Raw genomic sequence first — 7,864 nt, forward strand, 5'->3', positions numbered from 1 at the left:
TGCCCTCCATCTGTAGAACTGGGAGAGGGGGGGGGTGTCCGCCCTTAACGGCGAGCGGCCGTAAGTGTGTGTCCTCCTGGTCCCTCGTGGTCTCTTTCCGTCCCGGCGCCCTCCCTCCGTGGAACTGGGAGGGGAGGGGGGGGGGTCCGCCCTCAACGGCAGGCGGCCGTAAGGTGTGTGTGCACTTCCGTCCTGGTGCCCTCTTATACATCCGGGAGAGTGGGTGGGTATGGCTGTGCGCATGCGCACAGCAGATACCTCGTAGGGACAGTTGGCAACACTGAAACCAAGATGACCTCACGCCACCTTCGACCGAGTCAGGTGTGCTGGGTCACTACCACCACCAAGCCTCGTTTCGGCCAAAATCACGTGATCAGTGGATGATGAGGCGTCGCGCCGACAGCCTTCCAAGTCTCGTCACGTGACCCACGTGACATTCCTCCAATGAAAGGGGACAACTCGCGACGCGGGTCGCGAGTTGTAAATGTGCCTATTAGCCTTGCTACCTCGATCTTCCGGATGAGCGAAAAACCTCAGGATCTTTCTTTTTCCTTGAGGGAAAACTCCGATGGAAGATCGAGAAGCTGTGGCTAATGTGACCAATATGGCATGACATACAAGTGTCGAATGTCTGTGCGTGTGTGTGTGTATGTAGACGTGACTGTATAAAAAAAAAACGATGTCTCCTTCCTCCGGATCTGGGGACAAAAAGATACAGCAGTATTTGTTCTACACACATTCCTACAGCTCTGATTTGCCTACGGCTCACGCTACACTCCTACAGCTCTGAATTGCTGAAAAACTAAGCACTCCTACAGCTCTGAATTGCTGAAAAACTAGGCACACTCCTATCTCTCTCTAGCTAGAAAAAAAAAACTAGCTATCTTCTCTACAGCTCTCTCTCTACTGAAGCACAGGAACAAACACTCCTATCTGGAACTTCTCTGGTTCCGCTAACCTGATCCACGGCCGGAATTCCTTTCTCGGCTCGCGGAACACGAACGAGGGTAAATTCGCCCTACCTTGCTAAACTGGCTCACTCTAGCTCTCACTAGCTAAAACCTAGTCACCCTCTCTACAGCTCTCTCTCTAACTGAGAAAAACTAACACACTGACTGCTCGGGTTGATCCAATTGCTGTGGACCAGCACCTTGTGTTCCTATCTCTCTTTCTCAACCGAGTCCCTGTTCGACGCGCCAATGTCAGGGGGATACAAATTTCGTATATACTCGGTATTATTGAGAATTGGGCGTGAGAGAAAAGAAACACAAAGGTAACACAACACGTGTTTTTATTGGATAACAAGAGCACAACTAAACCATCTGAAACACATAAAATATATATCACCTGTGTGATATATATATATATATAAGAACAATTGTATACTAAACCACTCCTCGGCTCTGCAGCGCGAGGCCGAAGAGTCCAATCTCCGCAGGCGAGTCCCCTGTGTCCTTCTCCTTGGTGGACGGGCGCTGCACCTCTTCCTTGGGTCTCCTATTCCAGACGATCTCCTCCAAGCGAGTCCCCTGTGTCCTTCTCCTTCAGGCGGACGTGCGCTGCACCTCTTCCTAGGTCTCCTCCAGGCGAGTCCCATGTGTCCTTCTCCTTGGTGGACGGGCGCTGCACCTCTTCCTTGGGTCTCCTATTCCAGAAGATCTCCTCCAGGCGGTGCCCTCCATCTGTAGAACTGGGAGAGGGGGGGGGTGTCCGCCCTTAACGGCGAGCGGCCGTAAGTGTGTGTCCTCCTGGTCCCTCGTGGTCTCTTTCCGTCCCGGCGCCCTCCCTCCGTGGAACTGGGAGGGGAGGGGGGGGGGTCCGCCCTCAACGGCAGGCGGCCGTAAGGTGTGTGTGCACTTCCGTCCTGGTGCCCTCTTATACATCCGGGAGGGTGAGGGAGAGTGGGTGGGTATGGCTGTGCGCATGCGCACAGCAGATACCTCGTAGGGACAGTTGGCAACACTGAACCCAAGATGACCTCACGCCACCTTCGACCGAGTCAGGTGTGCTGGGTCACTACCACCACCAAGCCTCGTTTCGGCCAAAATCACGTGATCAGTGGATGATGAGGCGTCGCGCCGACAGCCTTCCAAGTCTCGTCACGTGACCCACGTGACATTCCTCCAATGAAAGGGGACAACTCGCGACGCGGGTCGCGAGTTGTAAATGTGCCTATTAGCCTTGCTACCTCGATCTTCCGGATGAGCGAAAAACCTCAGGATCTTTCTTTTTCCTTGAGGGAAAACTCCGATGGAAGATCGAGAAGCTGTGGCTAATGTGACCAATATGGCATGACATACAAGTGTCGAATGTCTGTGCGTGTGTGTGTGTATGTAGACGTGACTGTATAAAAAAAAAACGATGTCTCCTTCCTCCGGATCTGGGGACAAAAAGATACAGCAGTATTTGTTCTACACACATTCCTACAGCTCTGATTTGCCTACGGCTCACGCTACACTCCTACAGCTCTGAATTGCTGAAAAACTAAGCACTCCTACAGCTCTGAATTGCTGAAAAACTAGGCACACTCCTATCTCTCTCTAGCTAGAAAAAAAAAACTAGCTATCTTCTCTACAGCTCTCTCTCTACTGAAGCACAGGAACAAACACTCCTATCTGGAACTTCTCTGGTTCCGCTAACCTGATCCACGGCCGGAATTCCTTTCTCGGCTCGCGGAACACGAACGAGGGTAAATTAACCCTACCGTGCTAAACTGCTCACTCTAGCTCTCACTAGCTAAAACCTAGTCACCCTCTCTACAGCTCTCTCTCTAACTGAGAAAAACTAACACACTGACTGCTCGGGTTGATCCAATTGCTGTGGACCAGCACCTTGTGTTTCTATCTCTCTTTCTCAACCGAGTCCCTGTTCGACGCGCCAATGTCAGGGGGATACAAATTTCGTATATACTCGGTATTATTGAGAATTGGGCGTGAGAGAAAAGAAACACAAAGGTAACACAACACGTGTTTTTATTGGATAACAAGAGCACAACTAAACCATCTGAAACACATAAAATATATATCACCTGTGTGATATATATATATATAAGAACAATTGTATACTAAACCACTCCTCGGCTCTGCAGCGCGAGGCCGAAGAGTCCAATCTCCGCAGGCGAGTCCCCTGTGTCCTTCTCCTTGGTGGACGGGCGCTGCACCTCTTCCTTGGGTCTCCTATTCCAGACGATCTCCTCCAAGCGAGTCCCCTGTGTCCTTCTCCTTCAGGCGGACGTGCGCTGCACCTCTTCCTAGGTCTCCTCCAGGCGAGTCCCATGTGTCCTTCTCCTTGGTGGACGGGCGCTGCACCTCTTCCTTGGGTCTCCTATTCCAGAAGATCTCCTCCAGGCGGTGCCCTCCATCTGTAGAACTGGGAGAGGGGGGGGGGTGTCCGCCCTTAACGGCGAGCGGCCGTAAGTGTGTGTCCTCCTGGTCCCTCGTGGTCTCTTTCCGTCCCGGCGCCCTCCCTCCGTGGAACTGGGAGGGGAGGGGGGGGGGTCCGCCCTCAACGGCAGGCGGCCGTAAGGTGTGTGTGCACTTCCGTCCTGGTGCCCTCTTATACATCCGGGAGGGTGAGGGAGAGTGGGTGGGTATGGCTGTGCGCATGCGCACAGCAGATACCTCGTAGGGACAGTTGGCAACACTGAACCCAAGATGACCTCACGCCACCTTCGACCGAGTCAGGTGTGCTGGGTCACCACCACTCCTTCTCTCGGCCAAATCACGTGATCAGTGGATGATGAGGCGTCGCGCCGACAGCCTTCCAAGTCTCGTCACGTGACCCACGTGACAACATAGAAAACACATAACAAAGATATACAAGTCCAAGTTTGGCCTACACTAAATACTTGAGTACAAAACAGCAATGCACCAATGTACAGCGTCGAAGAGGTGAGACCTAGGGTGGTGTGAAGGTATGAGAGAGGCAAGTAGTGCTGCTTGAGTTAAATTGAGTTAATCTTTCTTATTTATTAAATTCATTTTTAAATGAAGCATGATGTGGAATGGAATTCTGTTATTAAATTCCTCGAAGACCATCAAGTTAACGAGTTGATCGTAAGTCTTTACTTTGGTGGCAGTGAGCCATTGCTTAAAGATTCTGAGTTTTTCAGAGACATATTCGACAAATGTCGAGTTAGCAGATTTTGTCAAATTTCTGAATTGTTGACGGTAAGACTCAGGAGCAACTCGATAGGCATTGAGGATGCTAGATTTGACTATTTCATAGGATGAGTATTCCTCAAGACTGTTGAAGACTTTGGCGGCTGTTCCTATCAATTTTATTTGTATGATCCAAACCCATTCTTCTACTGGCCAGTTTACGTGCTCAGCTAAACGTTCAAATTGCCTAAAAAAGGATTCTGGGTCTGACTCATTGAAGTTGGGAAGGGAGGCAATTCGGGTATTTAATAGGTGGATAGTTTTATTTTTCCTATCTATGTCAGACAATTTTAACTTTCTTTCGTATTCTACTGCAAATTCTCTCTCACGCTCACACTGTCTTTCTCTGGCATGCTCACGGTCTTTCGCTCGTTCTTTTATTCTCAGTAATTCAAGCTCCCGTTCTTGTCTCATTCTCTCTCTCTCTCTCTAATTTAATTTTCTCTAATTCTAAAGATACTACTGATTTATTGAAGGGAGATTGGGGGGGGGACACGTGTTTCAGGCTGCAAGGGGGGATCACTATCACTTACAGGGTCTCCTTCAGTTACGTCACGAGCACTTCCTGACTCAGTAGTTTGAATGCATCGGCGTCCAGGATGAGCAAGTCTACCAGGGATTCAATGACCACTCGTTTGAGTTCATCTTTACGTAATCTAGTAGGAGCATTAATTTGGTAGGTTTGAGCCAACAGTCTCCAATCATCCATTTTGAGATCATACTCTAGCTGATCCACTGAGGGGTTATTGATGAAAGTTTCTATGTTGAAAGGCATGGTTGGTGTATATACACGAGAATTCCACTCCAGGGATATTAGTATAAACCAATTCTTGGACTTCACACACGAAAAATTGACTAAATCCCTGTTTGCGGGGAGTGAAATCTATGATGGGTCTCTATAAGAACCCGGTCTATGAACATTTATCCTATAGACGGTGTGTATACTATGGTTCAGCGCTCAAACTACACACCCGTAACTTTCGTGTAGTTTGCTTCGAGGTTTCCCGAAAGAGGATAGTTCACACATAGACTGTCGCTTAATCAGAATATGGCTAACTAATGGTCTGAATCTTAGAATACACGGCTTACTGTGCAGGTATAGTTAACTTTCGAAGCTGTGGGGGGGATAGTATAAATCTCCTAGGCACAGTTACTGAGGAAAGGTCACTATAACGGGGTCGTAACTTTTGTTCGACGTTAGGGCTACAGCAAGTGGGTAATTTAGGAAGATCTCTAGTTAACTCGGGAGGGAGGTGGTAGTCGAGTACCGGTAAGTTACTTGGATGAGTTACTGCGAACTTAAGAAATAGGGGGTTCTCCTTTGGAACCGGTTGAATATGTCGGACATATTAATGTCGGGGTCTCACATACTTCGAATAATCGATACCTTACATTTTTGTATCCTATCATCTAACCTAACGTATTGATAATCAAGCACAAATCGAACACTTGTGAGTTTATATCCTATCATCTAACCTAACGTAATATTGAAAATTTAAATAAAGCATAAAATAATTCAGTGACAGTGAGTGTACGGTAATAGACAAAGTGACAATCGCACGTGTTACTGATAATTGACGTTAAGAGGTTAGCAGACATCGATCTTACCTACGGGTCACTAATCTATTTCACGTAGATATAGAATACCATATATCCCTTGGCAGGCCCCCAAATTGTCATGGGTTGCTTGCTGGGTTTGGCCTGAGTTAACGTAACGAGTGGAACTTTAGGAATCTAGGGGTAAGTCGAGTTCCAGATGAGAAGCGAACCCACAACAATAAACGTGGAACGTATAGGGAAATTACGTTCCGAGAAAAGTTCTATTTGAGACTGAATGTAAGTAGGAATTATGAGGATTATGGTTGAGGTAAGATAGACGTCTGCACGAAACTTAACTAATTGTATTTACAAAAAAAAAAAAAAATTACTGATCATTTAAGTACACTCAACGTACACTGGGACATTTAACATAGACAAATGCATACAAGACAAATAAAAGTTCAATACATAGAAAACATATAACATAAAGATATACAAGTCCAAGAATGGGCCTACTAAACAATACTTGCGTACAAAACAGCAATGCACCAATGTACAGCGTCGAAGAGGTAAGACCTAGGGTGGTGTGAAGGTATGAGAGAGGGTGGACAGCCGGGGAGGCTCTTTTTATACCCGAGGTAGGCGGGGTCAAAGCTTCATGGCGAGATTCGAACTAGAACGTTGTACGGACGTACATCGGCTATGAGTCTTGTTCGAAGCAGTGAGTAGTAGGCGGGCGATTTGAAAATCGGTTGATTCACGGTTGGCTATAACAATATATATATACATATGTATATATATATATATATATAAATGTGTATGTGTGTGTGTGTGTGTATGTGTGTACATATATATATGTATAAATATATGTATATATATATATAAATATAAAAATATATATATATATATATATATATATATATATATATATATATATATATATCTGTGTGTGTGTGTGTGTGTGTGTGTGTGTGTGTGTGTGTGTGTGTGTGTGTGTGTGTGTGTGTGTGTGTGTGTGTGTGTGTGTGTGTGTGTGTGTGTGTGTGTGTGTGTGTGTGTGTGTGTGTGTGTGTGTGTGTGGATATACATATATGTATATGCACATATATATATATATATATATATATGTGTGTGTGTGTGTGTGTGTGTGTGTGTGTATGTGTGTGTGTGTGTGTGTGTGTGTGTGTGTGTGTGTGTGTGTGTGTGTGTGTGTGTGTGTGTGTGTGTGTGTGTGTGTGTGTGTGTGTGTGTGTGTATACAAAGGATTACAAAGGCGGAGCATGCCGACAGGAGACCTTTTGATCCATATCTAGGTCGGATGCAAAAAAAAAAAACAAAACAACTCATATTAATAATAAAATAATAAATAAAAAATATAATAATGTAAATAACAAATAAATACATAAATGCATAGGTATAGTTAAAATAATAAACAAACAGGTAAATAGTAAATAATAATAAATTGACATATAACTAATAATAAACGAAAGTCAGACAGACAAATGATAACAAAACAAAAACAAATAATATAAGATAAATTATAATCATTACAGCATCTTACTTAAGTATTTATCTAAATGATTCTTAAAGCTTCGAACTGAACTACATTGCACTACCTGTGCAGGAAGTTTATTCCATTCATTAACTACACGGTTGGCAAAATTGTTTCTACCTACTTCCAAATTGAATCTATTTCCGAACAGTTTGAGACCATTGTTCCTTGTCTGATTCTCATTCAATGTGAAAATTTTGTCACTTTTGATTTTGTCAATTCCCTTTGAAATCTTAAAGACCTGTATCAAGTCACCTCTGAGTCTACGCTTTTTTAGGGAAAACAGATTCATGTGTTTTAGTCGATTTTCGTATGATTTATTTTTGATATTTTGAATCAGTTTTGCGGCTCGCCGTTGTACTTTTTCCGGTCTGTCAATGTCTTTAATGAGATTCGGTGACCATACGGAAACAGCATATTCCAAATGTGGACGAACTAACGATTTATATAGCTTGTTAATGAGTGATGGACTTTTGAAATCAAAAGATCGCGCAATCAGTCCCAGAATCTTATTTGCTTTCTCAGAGGCTGAAATACACTGCTTGGATGATTTGAGGTCGTTACTGATAATTACGCCTAGATCTTTTTCACTATCCACTTTTGTTAACGAATT

At 45.0% G+C, this 7,864-nt stretch overlaps 1 long non-coding RNA gene across 1 annotated transcript; it reads right to left on the reverse strand.

The window, feature by feature from the left end:
• Positions 1-218: 218 nt before the first annotated feature.
• Positions 219-3,772, reverse strand: LOC143029176 (uncharacterized). Its single transcript, XR_012966801.1, has 3 exons — positions 2,794-3,772; positions 2,590-2,743; positions 219-1,093 (listed from the first exon to the last, which is right to left on the reverse strand). It is a non-coding gene; the product is annotated as an uncharacterized LOC143029176 (long non-coding RNA).
• Between the last annotated feature and the right edge of the window lie 4,092 nt (positions 3,773-7,864).

The sequence above is a fragment of the Oratosquilla oratoria genome, chromosome 10, assembly GCF_046742065.1.
Source record: "Oratosquilla oratoria isolate Oo_2021 chromosome 10, ASM4674206v1, whole genome shotgun sequence".
NCBI lineage: Eukaryota > Metazoa > Arthropoda > Malacostraca > Stomatopoda > Squillidae > Oratosquilla > Oratosquilla oratoria.